A 22,779-nucleotide genomic window follows, 5' to 3' on the forward strand; every position below is an offset into this window, starting at 1 on the left:
GGGAATCCCTGGTTTAAACAGTTTTATTTAGACCTTTAGATTTATTGGGGTGACAGTTTTGCAGTTTCCTTAAAAGCACTGGGCTGAGGGCTCCTGGATGTTGCTGCATCCATACTGCCTGTGGACTACACATCCTTGTGGATATCGTAGCAGAAGAAAATGTACTAGGTTCTCCCTGTAATTTGACAGGAGTGGTGGTAAGAACACCCCAGCTTGCATGCATGGCTCTTGGCTGCCACTAGATACTAGAAGTTACAAGACTTGTGCATAGTACACAGACCATACTCTTACTGTGACCTATGTGAATCAACAGAATGAACATCTAAATGAACACTGAGGTTTAAAAGAGGTTTAGCCTTGTGGAACAAACCAGAAACTTAAAAACAGAATTGAAGTGTTAACAGAACACATTAAAATTAAATGATGCAAAATTTACAGCAAAATATACACAGTAGTATAGACCACAGTCCATAATAATTTGCCCAAGTACCGTAACTTTGTAAAACATTTTATACAGTGCTATCTTGAATCATTCGGTTTTGCACTGCATTTAAAGTCAGATTTTACTCTTATTTATAAGAATGAGGGTGACGGGCTATTTTTTAAGTAGATTAATCCAAATTATCCCTGGATTGTATGAAAAAGTTTCATGCCCCCTTGATAATGGCTCTTCCTACAAGAAATTTTAGAGTAAGAACACTCCAAGGCAGAAACTACTTTGTGAAGGAAATGTTACTCAATCATAGGACCTCAGTTAATGTATTTAGCAGGAAAAACTAAATACTGAGATGGGAATCTCTGAACCCAGTGTTGTGTCCCTTAATTACTATTGAACAAGGACAACATGCAAGTCAAGTTACTGTCTTTGCAAGATCTTTTCCCAGTAATAGCTGTCAGCCCAAATTGACAGCTGTCATCTTGCAGTGTGCGTGTACACCTTTTGGCTTGATTCAGATCTATGCCAAATAGCATAATGCAGGAGATAATTTCATTCAAGTGAGCAAACAAAAAAACAAATCAAGTCAGAATCAGGCCTGGACATCTACCTGCTCCATTTGGGCTGCTTAAGTAGAATACTGATTTTAACCTTGTGAACAATGTACTTGAAATTAGTTACCAGGCACAACAAAAAGGGAATTTAAGAATCGAGGGTGAGTATAAGTAAGCGATTAAATGCACAGAAATTACAATGTTGCCTTAAGTGTGAACAATGGGAAATCTTGCATATTTTCTAAATGCTAGAAATGTGGTCTATTAACAATTTCATTTTTCTCCCCAGATAAAGCAGAGAAATGTAACCTGCAAGACTTGCAGGCCTTTAAAAATGCTAAAAATAGAAGACTTATAATGGACCACTTCTGAGCATGCCAGGCTAAGCCATTAAAACGGGTCTTGCCAGATGCGGTAAGATTCTCCAAAGGGCATTCTGAAGCTTTATAATATTGCTATAGTTTCAAGCCATTTCCCAGTTCAAGATATCGTGACCGTAGCATTTCCTTCCTTAGCATAGACCAGCCTTCTGTCACCATGGCAACCGGTAACATTTAACATACCACAAGCACTATATCATATGGAACAGAGGCCAAACAGGAAATGCCACACTACACTTTAAAAAAAGAAAGAAGGCAAGTAGCCTAGCTGAGAGGAGGAAAAGAAAACAGCCACATGCTGCAAGTAAAATACTACTGTTTATGTACAGTCTGCTGCTGATGTATTTATGAGCAGCATTTTATCTGCCGATCCCAAAATGCGCTTTAATCACTTCAAAGTGTGTGCTTTGCAAAAAGAAAGTGTAATTCCGCCTTTCTTCCCGAACAGAAGTTGCCCCAGAAGGCTTTGCTCATAAAACATTCACTTAACTTTCCTAGTGATAAACAATCATTAACAACAACAACAACAGGGGGAGAATCCATTTTCTTCTATTGCATAATTGTCTAGAGGTAAGTAATCAGAATTTCTTATCCATCCTCCGATTAGAAAAATGCCTTTGAAAACTAGCTGGTCTTCTACGTCTCTCTATTCAAGGCATATAAACACACAAACAGGGGTCAGGGCTAATAAGAGTTAGTGAGGGAATATATTTTTTTAATTGCAAGAATTGGATTGTCGCACGAGGTGTATAAGAAAACACCTTACACGGCAATCATAGGAAAAATCTGAGGAGCGGCAGGATCAGCTGAGCATGCAGCAGATCATGTGGGCAGTTTGTCAAAGGTGGAGGTGAGGCTCATAAGGGAGCTGTCTCAGCCTGTGCAGAACTGCTTGCAGCACCTGGCAGACACTAGCTGTTTTTCCTGCACGAGCCTTCGCTCTCCTGCTGCAGGCTGCCTTCCAGAGCTGGCTGGGCAGCCAGGCCAAATTGGGTGAGTCCTGCCAGCCTGTGGAAGAACCAGCGAAAGAAGCCAGGGAGAAGCCAGAGCTTTGGGTTGGCTGGTCTCTTGGTGGGTCTGTTCCTCGATCCAACCATGGCCCACTTGTCTCAATTGTAACCCTCAAAAGGCAGGAATGTCTATCTCTTGCTTGGCAGCCATTGTGCTGGAGCCACCCCTGGCTTGAGGAAATCCTGCCGCTCACCCCAACCAATCCTTGCGCGAGTTCCCCCTCACTCTCCCCCATCCCTACTTCCCTAATGCATTTCTGCTGCATATCTCCCTGTGGCTGCTGGGTAGGATGTTTACGCATCAGAGCCTTCACCCATTGGCAGAAAGCAATGATAGAAGGAGACACATGAATCTCCCTGGAGAAGGGAGTTCTAAAGCTCCAGAGCTACAAATGACCATCTTTAGATGGCAGTAACATCTGAAGCAGGGGCACTCCAAAGATAGCTGGTCTGGTAGGTTCATATGCTGGTCCTAAGTCATATAGGACCTTAGTCTTTTAAAGAAAGGGCAGAATAAAAAACAAAACATACATAAATACAGGGCTTTAAAGGTCAATTTCATCACCTTGAATAGGGCAAATTGGGAGCCAGTGTAGACAAAACAAGAAGAAAATATTATGGATTTTATTAACCACTGGAGTAAATATTCAGGCCACAGCATCCTGTGCCAACTGAGGCCTCCAGACAGTCTTCAGGGATAGCCCCAGACAGGACATATAGCAGTAATGTAGTCTCTTCGGGGTCAGCCCCACACAGAACGCACAGCAGTAATCTAATCTAGATATTTTGGGGCCATACGAATAAAAATGAGATAAAGTAGATCTGATTTTGTTAACTTGTAAGGATCTATACTGAAGTGCTTTTTCATGATCTAACAAAAAGGGCATAAGCATAAGCAACTGTTCCAACAAAAGCCAACAGCCTTGGCTATCCAATGCTCGCTTTTAGTGAAGAAATAATGTATGCTGCCGACCTTGTTTTGGCAAAAGGCTCCAGAACTACTCTCCCCAATTATACCTGCAAGGTGTCATTCAGAAATCTATTATACACTACTACAGATGAGGGTTCTAAAGTAAAGGTTAAAGTTTCTAAATTCTTCAATGTCTCCATTAATGCAGTTTCTTTAGAACAAGGATATTGGTCAAGACATCAGAACTGCAAAGCCAAAGCAGTTGGCAAAGCAAAGCCAAAGCCCCACACAATTAAAAAAGCAAACTGACATGTTTTCTATCAATTGCACTGTTAACCACTTAGATGTAACTATGCTAATACTTACTTTTGCAACCTCACTACTGAACTTTCGGAACACCTCTACACGGGCCTGCCCTTGAAGACAGAAACTGGCTAAGAATGTAGTAGCTTGATTATTGTCAGAGCCTTGACTGTTTTAAAAGAGCTACATTGACCACCAGTTTTGTTCTGAGTTCCGTTCAAGTTGCTGGTCATAACCTTTAAAAGCTTTCATGACCTAAGATCGGTCTATCTCCACATATGCTCCTGTGCATTGGTTGCAGACTGTTGCCTTAATGTTCTCCCACTTAAGGTGGCTGTACTGGTAACAACAACCAGAGTTCACTCGTTTTGAATAGTGCTTGCCATCCTCTGGAGCAAGCTCCTTAAGGAGTTAAAGTGTACACCAGTGGTTCTCAACCTTCCTAATGCTGTGACACTTTAATATAGTGCCTCATGTTGTGGTGACCCCCAACCATAAAATTATGCACGTGTTCTTTCACAGAAATTAAACCAAAACTGATCAATGGTGTGAAGATCCATTGTTGATGATTGTATATAAATTGTTTTTCCCCCCGGGGTTTCTCAGTTCAGCTTTGCCTCTTGTCTCACCATGCTGATATCACTCTTTTTCCACTGCTGCAAACAGATGAACGCTCTATCTCGATCTACCCTGCAAGGCTGTTGTGTGTATGGTACGCCCCCTGGCCAAGCTGCTTGCTCTGCCGCGACCCCTGTGAAAGGGTCATTGGACCCCCAAAGCAGTCCTGACCACCAGGTTGATAACCACTAGTGTACACGGTCATCAGGAATTTGGGGGAGGTACTGTAAGGCTATTTTATTTGTAGGCTATTTCTTGTGATAAATCAATGGCATTTTAATTTATTATAGATTGATTTAATTTAATAATGGTAAGCCACTCTGAGCTTTAAAAAAACAGGAAAACGTATAACAATTTAAATAATAAATGCATAGAATAAAACCTCTTGGTACTAAGAAACCACACGCCATAGTTTAATTTAGATCAAAACATACAAAATTCTAGGGCATTATGTAACTAACTGTGGTTTTATAATTAAACTGGTGATGCAATGTTTATAGCTGCGTGGTCACTCCTGTGTTGTAATAAAGGAAGCAAAATCAAAATCAAGCATTTGCTTGGGAGAGAGAAGAAAGATAAAATTCAGGGATCTGCAGCCCCAGTGTATAAAAGCACTTAGACAAGAAACCTAGTTAGAAAACAGTAACAAATAGAAGAAAACCCAAACACAGGGTTGTTCTGAGAGAAGGCAGTTTTTACTCGTTGAACCTAATACAATAATGTTATAAAAGTTGCAGTATGTCAGGATGTCAGAATGCTGATGACTTGTGACAGGAGGCATTTGTAACTAAGCTCCCCTTTATAATAAGCACTACAATATTTCTTTGTGTGATGGAGCTGAGAAGTAATAAAAAAAATTCCTCTCTTCTTTGTGCGCTGCCAAGCAAAATGATCCCCAGAACATATTCCCCTATTCTTTTAGTGGAGGAAATTACATTAAGGGAAATCCAACACAAAGGATACTCGGGCAGCAAGTGAGCCTTTTCATATAATGTTGCATAAAACATCCAGAGACCGGTCTACAATCTCACTCCTTCATCCATCAGACATTTTCTGCTGGGATCACGGCTAACCCTGCTGCACTTACACCATGCATGGCTTCAATTAGGTTATGCATACATAAACTACTTAACCATGCTGATACACACAGATGTTTACTGATGCCTGAGCTTTCTTATGCAGCAGACTACTTTATTAAATGTATGATATGAAAAGAATCAGGGGTAAAGTGGCCCTATTCTTGTGCTACCCCGATATTCACTGAAAAAGGATTTCAGGTAGTGCTAGGAATGACCTTTGCTTGAGATGTTGGAGGTCTGGGGCATGTTAGAACAAACTATTCTGAGATAAATGGACCAATGGCCTCACTTAGTAGAGTGCAGTGTCCTATGTCCGAATGGCGAAAGTGTGCAGAGGTACATTTACAGGCACCGCTGAAGTGGATATACCATTATGGGGTTATTTCTCCTCCCCCCCTCCACATTTTTACACTCTTGACAAGTTAAAGGCTGGAACACATTATGGTTGCCAAGGAGATGCCAGTGAAAACTGCTTCCTCATGGGAAGCGATCCCGGCCTGGCCTGTAATGTTTGCAATCACATGATCTGCCTCCAACATGCCAGTATTTGCAAACATTAAAGGCTAAACGGGAATAGATTACCACCGAGAGGCCATTTTCAGTAGCATCCCTATGGCAACTGGTCTTCACTGACAAACAGGAACATGGCAATTAATCACTGCTTTGGGGGGGGGGGGGAATGTAGAGAATTGTGTTCTCAGAAGCAGATGATCAGTGATCTTGTCATCTGTGACATATGAGAACATTCAGCAATCTCCACAACCTTCCCTTTAAAGTGGCCCGTGGTTACTTCACAGCAATGCTACTTGTCTGGATCTATACAGTGGCCCGAATACAAGGTCGAACTTGCAGGCCAGTCCCTTTAGCATATCATACAGCTTCAGAAACCTGCTTTCAGTCTCCTTCACGTTTCTTAAAGTAGGTCAAAACAAACTCATTGCCCAGTCAAATGCCATTGTGTTTTGGGAGTAATCTTGTTGTTACTGAGGCTACCATTTATTCCCATGGGGATGCAGCTAAGAAAGAAAAGCCTTATTTGAAATTCCTTAAACATTCTTGTGGCATGAACACACATTTCAAAAGGTCATATGCAAACTTTTTAATTTGCATACATTTCATAGAAAATGAATATCTCCATATGGGTGCCCCCCCTCAATCTGAAGATCCCTAAATCTGTGGGTTGGGAACACACTTAAGACAGATTTTTCTGCAAATTTGGGTGAGCCTTTAGGTTTGCAGAAAAATCTGAAATGTCCAACAATGACACAAACCCCACAGGGGAATATAAATCCCACCCATTAAATAGAGCATTATCTGAATGTGTGCAGACAATGCATTGGCCGCTGGGAGCCGGAGAATGGCCTGGCAGTGTCTGTGGCAGAACCCAGGAGCTCAGTGGTAGTGGCTGCTGTGGTAACAGAGCCCAGCCACAGGTGGATGCTGGGAGCCTCTCTGGGCTCAGAAGTGGCTGCCAGATACCACCATCACTGCAGCCAGGCTCCAAGGTGAGTGGTGGGGCCTGGAGTTATGATGGGGTGGGGAGATCAGATCCCCCCCACAATTCGCATGAGCTTCCCACTCTAATTCTGCAATAGGCTACAGAGTGTGGACCATAAATTTGCACAATGGAGCCAGGAACAGACCAGGGAGGTTTTTCTGTAAGTCTGGAGGAAGCCCATGTTTTGCAGAAAAATAGGAAAGGTTCAAAAAATCTATAATTGGGGATCAGAAAAGCCCCCAAATCATAAAAGCAGTTTCTGCTTCTTTAATAAAAGTATGCCACAAAGATGTTGTGATGCTACATTGCAAGATGCTGATGGGAAACCACTAAGAAATACCAAGGTCACGATAATGAGGCAGGCAATGTCAAACCTATGGGGTCACCATAAGACAACTATGACTTGATAGCAAAAAAAAATCCTTAGTATCAATACAGTGGGTGAGGAAGGAGACAGATGGAAAAAGTGAAAGACAAGGAGGGAAGGAAGAGGATAAGATAAAGAAAAAAGAAAACTGAAGGAAGTGAAAACATAATAAGTAGACCAATAAATGAATGGAGAGAGAATCTGCAGAGGGAGAAAGAGAAAAGGCTGGTAGATTGGTGAGTAAGAAGGAAAGGGGAGAGATTGCAAGCACTGCCAGAGAGGCAAAAAGAAAGCAAGAGAAAGGCCTATTATGCACGGCCACCGAAACGGCGATTTTGGGTCACATGGAAAACGCGGAGGGGGAAGAAGCGAAGCAAACCGCTTATACACGGGACGGGACGCAATGGCGGCAAAACCCAGAGTAACCGATTATGCATGCGGCAACCCTGGCGCCGCTTCTGGTTGCGCCCTGGTTGCTCGGAAGCTGCGCTTTCTTCCGCGTTTCGCTAACGCGGTTTTTTTGGCGGCCTGCACCGAATCTGCAGCCGGTTGCAGCAGCCGCCGTGCATTATTGGTGATTTTAGGTGACGCCATTCCACCCCGAATGCGGACCTTCCCCTCCGTGCATAATGGGCCAAAGACAGGAAATGTGGCCATGAGACTCTCCCAATGTGGGTCCTTACAGGTCTTCCCCTTGTGATCAGAAGTTCCAAAACAACATATATTACCCAGCGTGTATACCCATGTAAATAAAAGAAATAACCATGTAAATCAGAGATCCATTAAAGATCATTTTGTAAGAATATACCAATAAATATCTTGCTGTTGTTGGAGGGTTTCTTTGCTTGCAAGCCAAGATTTCCTGTTTGTCGATAATCCTACCAGAACTACTTCAAACATACATGCGCTGAGTCAATAATAATAATTTGGGAAAGTCTCTGTTTGTCAGTGTATACACTGGCATCAGCCAAGCACCAACAACAGAGCGGAACAATGCCCTTCTAAATCCACATTTTGCTCACAAAGATGATTCATCTAGAAGTCAAAAGTTGCTAAAACTCATCAATATGCCATTTCAGGAAGCAGTCCCTGCAAAGGAAACGTAGACCCTAAACCTTCTTGCATACACACCACCAAGCTGTTAAACTTTAGCAATATAAAGAACCAGGACCAAACAATCAAATGGCTATCCGGCAGCATGTGGGATGAATTCAGGACACTAGCGAAAACAGTGAGGAAATGGAGCCTGTATGTTTCACAATCTGCCTACCTGAATTCAAACGGGTCCACCCTGTGACTGGATAGAGAGAAGTGGGAGCAGAAGGGCTCGTCTCACCTCTTGTCTAAGGTGTGGTGCCACCATCACCCACACTGCACCACACAGCCTCACCCTTTGCTGCATATTGGGCATTGGGGCAGTCCATGGAGGTAGCCAAGGGGGTCTCTTTTTGGCCTGTGTGAAATCTTTAATCCAAGCCCCTGAGAGGCTGGCTGGTGAGGGGTATGAATAATAGCTTCTGCCACTTCTTGCCTTGTGATTGTCTTTCCTTGGCTATCTCCAAATGCTGGTTGGAGGAGGAAGTCCCCTGCCAGCATTTGTGCAGTCAGCGAAATCTGCCATTTCTCACTCATACCATGCCAGGATCCAAGAGATCTAACCAATGCTGCTGTGTCTGATTTCCCCCTCTTAAGTTTATCTGAGCTGTCCCTCTCGTCTTCCTGCTCAAAGTACAAAAGATACAGGTGAAGAATACACGATAGTCTGACTAGGAACCTAAATTCTTCCCCTTCTGGACTCCAGCGGGCACCATGGTGGTGTGGCATAGGAGCTGCTTCCATTTCCATAGCAGAGCATAAAGCCAGGTGCTTACATTGTGATCTTTCAATGGTCTTTAAGAGGTATGAGTCTGTTCAGGATTGCATCATTCACATCTTCTACTATAAAATCAGAGTCCAATAGCACCTTTAAGACCAACAAAGATTTATTCAAGGTGTGAGCTTTCGAGTGCAAGCACTCTTTGTCAGACTAAGAACTGACCATTATAACAGTAGAAATATATACGTAAAAGTTAATCCTGTTACATTACATCCTGTTACATACTGTTATGATGGTCAGTTCTTAGTCTGACAAAGAGTGCTTGCACTCGAAAGCTCACGCCCTGAATAAATCTTTGTTGGTCTTAAAGGTGCCACTGGACTCTGATTTTATTGTGCTACTTCAGACCAACACGGCTACTCATTTGAATCAATCGCTTCTTCTACTGTTATGGTGCTTCTCATTCAGAGTAAAAAGGGGGACAGCAGTATGTAATATTTTAGAAGCATCATAGGACTTCCTATTTTCCTTCAGACAAGGGCCACAATTCTGAGGTTTCAGAGTTTTATACAGCATAGGAAATCACTGTAACAGCATAAGTATAGAGAAATAATGGGAAATATCCACTGTATCAATTTTACGTTGACCACTGAGCAATTTTCATCATACAAGGGCTGCTGGTTCCGCTCACTAACAATACTAACTTTGTCTGCCCAGTACAGAAAGCTTATTTGATAGGGTTGCACTCTTCACCAGGCCCAAGACTCAAACACTTGTTTTACTTTTATTACCCACTGCCATTCCATGGGGCAGATATGTACAGCTTCAACCCACAACGAATTCGCTAGCCATCCAGTCAGAATGAACACATGGAAAGAGGCAAGAAGAGAGGGGCAAAGTGTATCCTCTCTTAGACCGTTTATGCACTGGGAATTTCACTGCCCCAGCTTCCATACAGGAGCACAAATGTGGAGCGAATGAGGTGCACCAGGCCAAATGCTCACCTGTGTGGGTGCAGGAAGAGGTGGGGCATCCTGCCACGACTAAAACTCTAGCCTGCAGCCCGGCATGAAACCTCCAGTGCGTAAACGGTCTTATAGGCGAATGGGTATTTTTCAATATTTGTTACTGATCTTCATGGTAATATACTCAAACAGGCAAAATCGCACTTCACTAGTATGTGGCGGACTACTGTGACAGATGCCGCAATTAAATTTAAAAGGTTTCAAAGCTACTCTTCATGTCCAGCTCAAAAAGTTAATTGTCAGGCTGTATTTAATGATCAGTTTATTAGAGAAGGATCAAGCAGTTGACGTCACATTAATCCTAAACCCCAATTGTTACATAATATACAGGGCATCATATATAACGCTTGTTCCCACTTGAAAAACAAACAGTAAATCCGGTAGATATATTTCGGTATCTTACCTGTCATGACTGTTTTTATGAAACTTTGCATAAAAGGGAGTTTGATGTTCTTATACGTGAGGGTTGGCTGTGGAGTGGAACAAACTTGCAATTTATTTTACATGATTTTTATTATGTGTATGTCTGTTTTATGAGTAAATTAAAATAAAGAAAAAAAGAGTTTAATGTTTCAGTTACACTTACATTTAGGATCTCCACTATTTTGCAGGTTTTTTACTGACTATATTAATAAATCATATATTTTGGGGATGGAAATTAGAAATCACAAACTGAGCACTTAACTGTTAACTCATGCCTCTTGTCAAAGTTGATTTGGGGGGGGGGTTTATGGGGGGGTTGCATGTTGACTTCTGTGACTACTTCATTTTGTTTAAAAGACTACCCCTTGGGAAGGCTGATTTCTGCCACCCATAATATCCCTAGCATACGAACACTAGAAACCCTGTGGTGACATAGTTCTTCAAATATTTAGAAATCTGCAGATTAATTAATATAGCATAATTCGTTCACATAATTGCCAAATGTAATAAGAAATAATCCTGTAAATAAAAACGATGACATCGCGCAGCCAAATCTCTCATACTGCAAGATACAACTTTGGTTGCATACACATGCAAAGCATGGTTTATTTTCACAGGAACAAACCTTGGGAATCCTCAAACACACAAACTTGCCTCATAGCCTTGTACTTCTGTTTATGAACAAACTAATGGGTGGGCCCTGAAGATTTCCTGCAATGGTAGCTTCAGAAGGCAGACTCTTAGGATTATCATATCCCCACTGAACTCTCTCTCCTCCTCAAAATCTCCCCTTACCAGATACCTGCCCTGCATAAATACATACAGTGTGTTAATTTATAGTTGTTATCTTGTTAGATGGGCTTTGTGGTTTATGAAGCATGGACTAACCCCAGTACTTGGACATGGTTACGACTTGTACATGGTGTATTAGCCTTCTTTTGCTATCTTTATTTGAATGTTTAAATTATTTATTTGCATGTGCAATTTTTTCCCCAGAAAAAAATTCCCAGAAAACCCCACAGCAATGAAAGAAAAAAACAACCAACCAAAGTTTGTGATTAATGCAGACTTAATGGATTTCTGAGTTGCGTGAAGAAAGGAGGAGAAAGGGAGAAGGAACAAGCCAGGTAAATGTGTAGATCTCAGTTTTCTGAGTATATGCAGCCTGGATTTATTTTTTGAATTCCAGCACTTAAAAAGAAGCCCTGAACTGTATTGACAAGCTGTCCCAATCTCATCAGATCTTGGAAGTTAAGCATGGCAAACCCCAGATAGTATTTGGATGGGAGACCACAAAGGAAGTTCTGAGTTGCTACACCAAGGCAGGCAATAACAAGCCACCTCTGGTTGTATCTTGCTTTAGAAAACCCATAAGATTGCTGAGACTTGATGGAAGAAGAGGAGGAGGAAGAGGAAGAAATACAGACTTTCATTTCTAACAAGTGTGATTCACTGCAAAGAAAACTTGCCATTCTGATCATTGAGGTCAACGTTTAACATGGAACTCCCCATATTTGTTTGAAAACCATTCAAAGCAATAGGAAGGCAATTGCAGACACCTACAGAAAAATTCAAAAAGAGTTCCAGGCCACAGGATTTATGTACATTTCAGTGCTGTTGACACTCTAGAGTTGGTGCTTTCGCTCTTTAGAGTTACTTAATTCTCTCTCAACAGCCTTTCCTTCAAGCTTTGGATTTCATTTTACATGAGAACTGTCAAAAAGCAATATTTCAAAGGGGAAGGGGGAGTATAGTACATTAGGATTTTCCAGTCCAGATGAGTCCAATTTTCAACTAAATTATTATTGCTCCACATATAACTTATCTTAAACTGAAAGTTTGCAACCAGCTCTCTAGCTAGTGAATTCTAACATGCACATAACCTCTTTGCAACAGATGCAAGAAAGCCCCCCCCCCCCGCAGTATACTGCCTTTCCGTCCCCTCCACACCCATATCGTATTTTGTCAGCTGTAGCTCTTTTGGCACTAATGAATACGCAAGCCAAGTATCACATTGCAGTGCTAACCCGTCTCCAAGGGTCTTTGACCATCCAGACTAGCTCCACAAACCTTATTTACAACACAAATCTATAGTAGCACAATAGCTATCCCAAGAGAATACTGGCCACGGTAGTTCTGTGAGACAGCTAGTGATCTAACAGAATTCTTAGCACCTTCATCAAAATATATAGTTCTCGTGATGTTTAAGCTAGCAATTAAAACAGGCTTAAAACCAACATAAGCTTGGAGTGTACTAAACAGTTCTGCAGGGCCTGCGACAGGGAGCTCTTACGCCAGGCATTTGGTTGAGGCTGACCCAAACTATCAGTTCCACTTAGCCCCCAAGCATCCCCCCCCCTCTGTACGACTGCTACGAACCTGCACAACCCACCGGGTCTCAGTAAGAGTTGAGCTGAGGCTCCTGTGCAATTCCAGTATTCTCTCATGTTATTATCATGTTAATGTTATTATTATTATCACGTTACCATATATTATCTGTATCTTTTTTCCTGTTCCTTGTAAACCGCCCTGAGCCTTCGGGGAGGGCAGTAGGTAGGTAGGTAGGTAGGTAGGTAGGTAGGTAGGCAGGCAGGCAGGCAGGCAGGCAGACAGACAGACACACGTTTCAGAGAATGTCACTTCGCAACAGTGCCCTGGTTAGGAGCCAGACACCAAAATTTCAATATGAAAAGAGTGATTAACCATCACAAATTGAATGTGTAGCTAGTCTGGAGAAAAGGGACACTACACCAAGTCAGAGAGAACGTTTACAAACAGAAAGTACTGAGGGCAGCAATGATACAAGGACCCCTGCCCCACGATCAATGGACCCAGAGACTTCCCCAGTCTAATTTCTGAAGCGATCAAATCCCCAGCAAAGGTTCCTGTGGCTTTGGATGTTGCACAAGATGATGAATAAAGAAAAACGAGGAGATAAACATCACAAACCACTGGGTGTTGTCACGCTATCAAATAAATCCCTTCATTTGGGTTTGGGTAATTTGAATTGCCACAGTGGCACCATTTCTGAAATACTGTCTTGAAGCTCTAATTATAAACCGCTACCATCCTACAGCCAAGTTGTTTAAGTGGCAAGTTCTTTTCAGTGGAGAAAAGGAGGGTGGAGAGAGACAATGTTTTCACAGCCTACCCAGGCTGGCTTATGATCGGGGCCCATGGAAACCACTGCAACAAAACACTATAATCATCATCATCAACAGACTGAACTGAACCTTGTCTGAGCTATTTCAGTCTCATGACTGAGAGGCAACTTACCTTGACACAAGCTATTTCTCCAGATTAGGAGAAGCCCTCAGCTGTCTGACGTTGCCTACTAGGGGTGCCAAAATAAGCTAGTTTTACTGATGCTGGACGGCAATGCGCAATTGTGGAACAGGAGGGCTACTGTTCTGTGCTCAGTGGAAGAGGTCACAATATGCATTCAGAGGCCCCCAATTCAGCCCAACACCTCCAATTCAAAAGATGTCAAATCACAAGTCCTTTGTCCAAGACCTTGGTGAGATTCTCCTGACAAAACAGACTGCACTGAAGTTAAATGGACAATATGGCGAGTTGGCCTTCATACAGATAAGGAGGTATAATGGACTTGATATGCTAATAGTAAAGGAGAGAGAGAGAGAGAGAGAGAGAGAGAAAGCTTTAAGGCATTTATTATAGTAACAGTCCACTTTTACCACATGGGTACATGAAGCAAGACAAGCAAATGGAGGTCTGTCAACTGTTTTAAAGGTAAAGGTAAAGGTATCCCCTGTGCAAGCACCGGGTCATGTCTGACCCTTGGGGTGACGCCCTCTAGTGTTTTCTTGGCAGACTCAATACGGGGTGGTTTGCCAGTGCCTTCCCTAGTCATTACCGTTTATCCCCCAGCAAGCTGGGTACTCATTTTACCGACCTCGGAAGGATGGAAGGCTGAGTCCTTGAGCCGGCTGCTGGGATCAAGCTCCCAGCCTCATGGGCAGACAGCTTCAGACAGCATGTCGCTGCCTTAGCACTCTGCACCACAAGAGGCTCTTGTCAACTGTTTTAGGTGACAGGAATTATTCACAACTTGCATTTGTGAAACCACACAAAGTAAAATGAAACACTGCAGTGTTAAATAGTCTAGTCAGTAAATCTTTTAAATTAAAGGTTATTTATCATATTTGTATTTAAGTGCCGAATGCGAGTGTGCCTTCTCAAGGGTGGAGGTTGCACTTGTGTAGAATTAGGTGCAAGCTTCTCAAAAAATGTTCACTTGCAAGCATTTTAGCTTGCGGGTGCATACACAAGTTTACAACATGATGTAAGAAACACTTAAGATGGGTAACAATAAGTTACCAGACAGCTACCAAACTATTTAAAATACAAAATTAGAGAAAGAAATTGAACAGGTACATATGCGTTTCTTAGCTCTGGTAGAAGCCTTTAAATGGTCTTCGACTTCTTTTTGGATTACTCCTGAAATAGAAGATTCTCCTTCCTACAGTTCAGGCTGTCCAAATGTACCCCCTATTGCTAACTGATAATTATTTCAGAGTATTTACCCTGTTGAACAAAAGATACCTGTACATTCAACTTGTACCAATTGCTTTGACAATTCTAGTCTTGTAACGAAGAGGTAAAGTATGGGAACAATTCACCAAATCTTAATTGCTGTTTGCTAAGTACAACAGTCACTATAGACACCTAGACCCTATTTATACCACATCCTTGTTCAGCCTGCAAACTTTACGTGGGAAACAGAACACCACCTTTTCTTTCTGTTCTTCTGCTTCTACTATCTAGCCTTGGCAATGGCATTTATTTGGCTAACTGGGGTGGGAGCGGTGCAAGGGACAGAAAATTGGGCCTGAGATTTCAAACAGAAGTACAACTTTTCTATGCCTTCATTTAAAAATAGAATCTTCTCTTCAGCAAAGAGAACTATAGGCATTCATAACCCAACCATATAACTTACTACAATGTCCAAAAGAAGTTTAGGGTAGGAGCTATTCACTGCGGCTGTCACTGCTAGAACAAAAATTCAGAATTAAAGGGACTGTATTTTACAAGTTACCATGTTTAATCCTCATAGGTCTTTCAAGAAGGAAAATACCAGCACCGTCACCATTACTGATTTATCCAGATATCTGGAAAGAGTGGTGGCTCAGAAGCGTCTTCTAACACAATAGTCTATCATTGCAGTCTATAAATTGAGGCATTTACCGCAGTACACCCCTACATGGTTTTTTAACTTTTTCTTACCCAACAGCTTATCTACACAGCACAAAAGGTATTCAGAGGACTCTAATTTCTTCAGATAAGTATTCTTACAAGTCTAATCTTCCAGAATGCTGTAGAAATGCCTAGCTGAAAGGTCCAAAAATCATTTTCCCTTCTCAATCCAAGTTAATTTCAAAGGTCCAAGCATCTTTCATAACTTGTGCCAGTCTTCAGTAGTTCTGTTTATGTAGCTGTGCCACCAGGAGCAGCTGAGGAAGGATGCAAAGATACCCGCTTACCTCAGGGTGGCCTTGCCAAGAGGCCTGGAAAGATTTGGTGATGGTTTGGACCAGTGGTCCCCAACCTTTTTATCACCGGGGACCGGTCAACACTTGACAATTTTATTGAGGCCCCGGGGGGGGGGTAGTCTTTTGCCAAGGGACATTGCCGCCGCCTGATCCCCTGCTCCACTTGCTTTCCTGCCGGTGCCCCTGACTTCATGCCGCCCACTGAAGCACTGCAGTGCTATGCCAAGGGGAGCCCCAGCCATGGTGGCCGCTGGAGAGCACCAAAGGTGAGCTGGCAGCAGAGTGGCAGGCCAGCCCCTGAGGCAGCAGCTGGGGAGGATGAAGAGGAGCTGCGGCCCAGTACCGACTAGTATTCGGACCAGTACCAGTCCCAGGACCGGGGGTTGGGGACCACTGGTTTGGATGATACAAACAGAAAGGATTGAGCATTAGCTCCCACGTGTTACTGCAGAGCAACAGACAAATACTAGCACCACTCTCAATCTCAAAACAACCCTGACTGCAACTATATTATCAGGGGAGGGCACTGTGGTCTACCTAGGACTTTTGCCCACTCATGGACATTTTAAATCTTAGTTTTTAATATATAACTTGTGGCCAGTTTTACCCATATTTATGCAGCTTGTTCTTCTGTGTCTCTAGTCTTCACTGTATGCACAGCCTATACAGGCTAGCCTGGCTAACCATAGAAAGGGAATTTGATTTCTGTTAAAAGAGATGGGGGGGAAGCTGTGTAGTAAGATTCTGCGACTCATTATAATGACCTGGCAACTGAGAATTTTGTCATTGCACTGACGGAGCTTCACAGTCCTAGTTTTATTACTCAGGGACACAGGTAGGGAACTCCCAGCATACATGCCAACAACTGCACACCAGACCATTATGCCTGGCAGCCACGACTGGACTCAACCAACCCAGGCCTTGATAGCACTTATGGAGTCAGCAACTGTGGAGAAGGCAACAGACATGGTATGTGATCTTCATTACCGCCCAAACCTGCACAGTCACCAGCTGAGTCCAAGGTCAATCCCTAAAGGCTTGGCTTACTTGAAGTGCGTCTAGCTAATTACAACTCTTCTCTCCTGCCTACCCCACCATTTTGTTTGCCAGCAGCACCCCAACGTCTTCACTAGCGTTTGCTGCATTTTTTTTTCCTGGCACGTGATCCAAAACTTTGCTTACTCCTGCTCTAAATTTGAAGTGTTCCTTGGGAATCCCTGTGGTGGTCTGCATGTGATTGCAGAAGCATCACCATTGTGCAGAAGGCAATCTCATTCAATGAACTAAGACAAAGGAAATGGCTGGGACAGTGGGAAGCAAAATTAACTAAGCTATCTCACAGCTGCAAGGGGGATGCTGCTGATCAAGAAATTATATTTATTATATATACACATACACACAAGGCTTTTTCCTGGTGGTACTCATTGATGCTGAGACCGAGCACTTTTTTCACAGAGGCTCTGGTACAAATTTAGTGCTATAATATATATGAGTGAGAGCCTCTTGTGGCGCAGAGTGGTAAGCAGCAGAAATGCTGTCTGAAGCTGTCTATCCATGAGGTTAGGAGTTCGATCCCAGCAGCTGGTTCAAGGATGACTCAGCCTTCCATCCTTCCGAGGTCGGTAAAATGAGTACCCAGCTTACTGGGGGGTAAAACGGTAATGACCGGGGAAGGGAATGGCAAACCACCCCGTATTGAGTCTGACATGAAAACGCTGGAGGGCATCACCTCAAGGGTCAGACATGACTCAGTGCTTACCTTTACCTTTATATATGAGTACTGGCACCTTTTTAAAAAAGCAAAAACCAAAAAAGCATTATACACATTCAGACAGACACGTTCACATACTTTTCCTTCCCAAATAAGGCTGAGGTGTGCTCCTGCAATTTTACACTGGCTTAAGTATGCACAATGCATACAAGCCATTCAGTTAAGAAGACCTCGGGAAAATTCTATCTGAGATAAGCAAAGAATTGCAAATGCATGCTGCATCATGTACTTGAACATGTTTTCGGTGTCGAAACCACTGCCAACAAAAAAAAAAAGGAAAAAAGAGGAAAAGACAAAACAGCTGAAAAGAAAGGTCATTACCAATCAACTTTTAGTAGTTATCAGTATTCTGCAGTGGAAATCAATGAACATGTCACAGATGCTCTTATAAACTTCCAACCCTTTTAAGCAGAAGTACAATGCAAAGAGGTTATCTTGAGAAATACTGTTTTAACTGCTGTACCTTCTGAAGCCTTTTCTTTCAGGCCTCATGGTCACAGTGAGGTAACATTACAGATGAAATTTTAGAGTTCTATTTACACCATTATTGCTTAGATCATGGGAAATGTGACTTTTTCCCCATTTGTTTTCTCACGCCCCTTTTAGATTACTAAATTTAAGTGGCTGTGCAAGGACTTGCAGAGAACAATGCTGTCATCAGCAGAGCTATTTGTCAGTGAGCAGTTCTGCAAAGTGAGTGTTTCTGCTCAACTGTTCACACAGGAGCTCTGGCTTCAGGCAAGCTATGGAACAAACACACTCCTACCTATGTACTCTGACCTGCCCTGAAGTTCTGGGCCACTCCCAGTGGTTGTCAAGGCAAGGTAAACTAAGCCAGTAAACTCTGCCCTGAGACGTGTTTTTAAAAATCATTTGATACGCAAACACAATGTGGTCTATGTTTTGAAACTAGTTAAATGGTTGCCCTTGCACTCAGTCTAGCTGTGTTGTCTGTAAATTGGTGGTTCCCAAACTTTTTCTGGCTCCTGTCCCCTTGACTCTCCAGCCACATCCCTAATATCCCCACCCACCCACATATGAACACACTCCTCTTTCATGGTGTTAGGTCTACTGCAAATTTAAAACACACTATATTGCCTACAATTCTTTTTGGTTGTGCTGTGGCCATATTTTAGTCAGTCATCTGTAAAAGCCACCTGGGTCTTCACTGGGAGGGGGAGGGGGAGGGAGGGAGGGAGAGAGAGAGAGAGAGAGAGGTGGTAAATTACAGTATATATTACCTGTATTACTTATATTACGGTAAAAAAAAGTTGCTGCCTACAGTATCTCAAGGACACTGAATAAATTATGAGGATTCAAGATTGTAGGTTAAACATTTCATGAACATTACTCATTATGATTATGATTATTATGATTATTATGATTATTATTATTAAATTTATTACCTGCCACTCCTAAGAGGCTCATGGCGGGTTGCAGAAGTTCAATTAAAACCCCATTAAAAGCCATTAAAATGGACAATCAGCAACACAATAACAGCATAGCAACAATAACATGGCGGAGCCCCCAAGCCCTCCCCCATCCTACTTCAAGAGGGAGGAGGAAGGAGAGACAAGAATCACAGGTGGCATTTGACTTCAGGGGGACCCAGAGTGGTTGTGTTTACACAATACTAAATTAAGCTGTGCACACTTGCTAAATTTGAAAACCTAAATGGAAATATAGTCAAATAAAAAAAGATTTCCTCTGAGAAAGAAATTTTAAGATGGAAGCGGGAGAGGGAAAGCGCTCGACTAAATTTATGGATGCAACCAACGAGAGACCAAAGGGGGAAAGTATACTTCAGCCCTCAAATTCTGTTAAACCAAACCACACCAATACAGCGGTGGCCATGTCTGTTTGACAATATACACATTCAGAAACTGCACTCCCTATTCGCACTGTCCCTTGAACCGCCACAAAACTAAATAAACGCCAATCACCAATTCCACGCAACAATGAATTTTAGCCGTACAGTACACTTGCAGATTCTGTGATTTCCGATAAATCTGGTGGTTCCTTCCCTGAATTGGTGTTGTTGAAGTCGCTGGATAAACAGTCCAGTTTAAACCAATTTAAAATTCAAATGTGATATTTTAGAATAAGGATATAAATATCTTCAGGATAAATCCCTAGGGCAGGGGTAGTCAAACTGCGGCCCTCCAGATGTCCATGGACTACAATTCCCAGGAGCCCCTGCCAGCAAACACTGGCAATGGCTCGTGGGAATTGTAGTCCATGGACATCTGGAGGGCCGCAGTTTGACTACCCTTGGCCTAGGCCTTTAAAGACATCTTTGTGCAATAAGAACACTTTCTGAAATCCTTTTGCTGCACAGTGGTATACATCTGATTGTCTGAGAGGTTTCATAGATCAGACGTTCTGGTGTTCTCTTGTCTTCTCCTCCATATTGACCTTTATGTTGTTGTTGTTTTTCACACAGCTCCACACGCAGAGAGAAGGCTACTGTATTTACAAGTCTCTCTCAGATCTCATTTTATTCAGTCCTTATCCACATTATCAGAAACAACAGGCAGCACCCACTGAAATTAGAAGGAGAAAGTGCCATCAAGTTTTCAAGGCAGAAGATGGCTTGCAAACGCCTGCCACTGCATAGCGACCTGGGCTTCCTTGGTGGTCTCTCATACAAGTACTCCCCAAGGCAGACTCTGCTTACCTTCCAGGATCTGCCAAGATCAAGGTAGCCCTGGGTAGCACATCTTATCCACTCTTCCTGTGGAACCACTGCTTCCTTCCCTACTCTGCCCATTTAGATCAAAAGCCTATCTGACAATGAACATGCCTATTTTGTATCTTGAGCAGCTCAGATTCATTTAATTGCAAGTTGTACAATAAAACAATACCCATTTAAAAATGGGGGGGGGGGTTAAAAGGCTAGAAGACCCTGCCAAACCTTGACAAGACAATATTTCTTCAAACAGCAATCTTAAAACAACAAGACTGCCTGGAAAAGCTTTAATCAGGGAGCTAGCACTCAGAGCTTTTTAAAAAAAATCACTCTTTTTTCATTACTGTATAAAGGAAAGTGCAATGAGCTTTGAATAGTGGCTTCGTAGGAATGATACCAGGTGTTAACCAGATCTGCAGGCAGTAACTTTCTTTGATCAAAAACTGTCCATTTAGATCCATACATTTCAACTCTCGTTGTTCTGCAGACATTCATAACTGATCTAGTAGGAGCTTCTTAATACTGCTCTTACTATCTTTCCCACCAGAGTCCATTTGTCCAGTATTTGCTAGCGTATAAGACTACTTTTCCCCCCTGAAAAACATGCCTCCAAGTGGGGGGGTCGTCCTATATGCCAGGTGCACTTCAGTTGGGATAGACATAGCTGCCCATAGTGGCCCATAGTACTGTAATGTAATGTAACAAGCTCTATATTTTGAGTGGAAATGTTGGGGGGTCGTCTTATACGTCCAGTCGTCTTATATGCCGGGAAATACAGTAGTTTTTAAAAATCTATTTCCACATCTGTTTTCTTATTACCACGCCCCTATTATTATGGTAATTCCCTAAAGGATATTAGCGAACCATATTCAGTGAGAAAACATTCTGTAAGGAAGTTTAGGAATGGGACAACAAAGTCTGAGTCATGGGAGAGAAAGTTCTGTCCTTCTAATAACCAGCTACTCCCTCGAGTTTTTCTAGACCAAGCTTTCTCAACCATGGGGTTTCTTGAGGGTCCTGGGAGGGTTTCCCAAATGGGTGGGAGTTAATTATATATATATTATATTAATATATAATTTGTTAATCATTAATTGGGTGATGAGACCATATATGGTAATGTTGACCTTCCCCCCCAAGTGGCCGACGATGGGCCTGGAGGGGGTGGGAAAGGGAGGAGCCCCAGGTGGGTGTGTACACAGCTTTGCTTCCCAACCATATTCTACAGAATTGCACCACTTCTGGAGTTCCTTGAAGCCTGAAGAAAGTCTCAGGGGTTTCTCAATGGAAATAAGGTTGAGAAAGGCTGCTCTAGACTTACCAGGTAGAACCAGGGAGACTATAGTTGTCAACAAGAATTCTAAAGTAAGATGCAATAAGACACCAGACTTCCAGGGTCTAATCATTGCACAGATAAGAGAACTCAGGTGCAGGCAGCTGTTCTTGTGCCTGCCATGCTATGAGGGCAGAAGCTTTCTCTGAACCCATTTGACCAAATGTGCTAGCATTGTACACTAAAAGGTATTTACAGCCTATATGGTAATCAGACCTTTAAGTTCAGGACTCTCAGGTTTCTATGACAGCTACCCAATCCTTATGGAGCTGCCAAAAACTATCCAAGTCTCTCCCCTTCCTTCAAATTTCTCAACTCACTTTTCCTGGTCTTTGTTTTAACTGTGTAATCCTCATTCCTAGCTGCAATTAAACTTGTTGCACGCACAACTGCATTTGCCCACACCCACTCCTTGGGAGTGGAGGCCTTTCTGTTTTTGCTTACACTACTGTTAAGTGCCATGCATACCGTTAGAACTGCAGCTACATAAAAGGCTGTATCTTCAGCACACACCTGTCTCACCACCAGAGGTAGGGACATCACACTGTCTTCTTTACTGATGGGCAGGTAGATTACACTGAATCCTGCTGTCAGATGCCACGTGCTCCACACCTCTCCAACATCACAAGAATACACTATAAATACTACTGGAGACAGCCCCACTGGAACTCTCAATTTAGACCCTGGATTAACAAACTATGATGGATTAACAAATAATGATATCTGGAGAAGTACAAAAAGGCAACAATATCTTATTTAACACTATATCCTTTCTTAGCACCAAATGCAAGTAGCTTGCATTGTCCAGAAGCGATGGCCAAAGATGGCTAACACTTAAATATTGTGTGACAAGTACAGTCTTCAAAGAATCACCGACAGACAGCCAGACCTCCTATTGATCTGAGCACTCACATTCCACACAATAAATTCTGGAGGCACAGCTGATAACTAACCCAAAGAGACTGACCTAGATTCAGAACTGATAATAATTCAATATTTAAAAGATTCAGAGCCTGCTATGTCACACAGAGAGAGATTAAAAACTCCAAGTTATATCTGA

At 42.5% G+C, this 22,779-nt stretch overlaps 1 protein-coding gene across 7 annotated transcripts in view; it reads right to left on the reverse strand.

The window, feature by feature from the left end:
• The window catches only part of FOXN3 (forkhead box N3), a 226,303-nt gene that overhangs the window by 60,690 nt on the left and 142,834 nt on the right, over nucleotides 1-22,779 (reverse strand). The window lies entirely within an intron of this gene.

The sequence above is a fragment of the Paroedura picta genome, chromosome 2 (genome assembly GCF_049243985.1).
Source record: "Paroedura picta isolate Pp20150507F chromosome 2, Ppicta_v3.0, whole genome shotgun sequence".
Lineage (NCBI taxonomy): Eukaryota > Metazoa > Chordata > Lepidosauria > Squamata > Gekkonidae > Paroedura > Paroedura picta.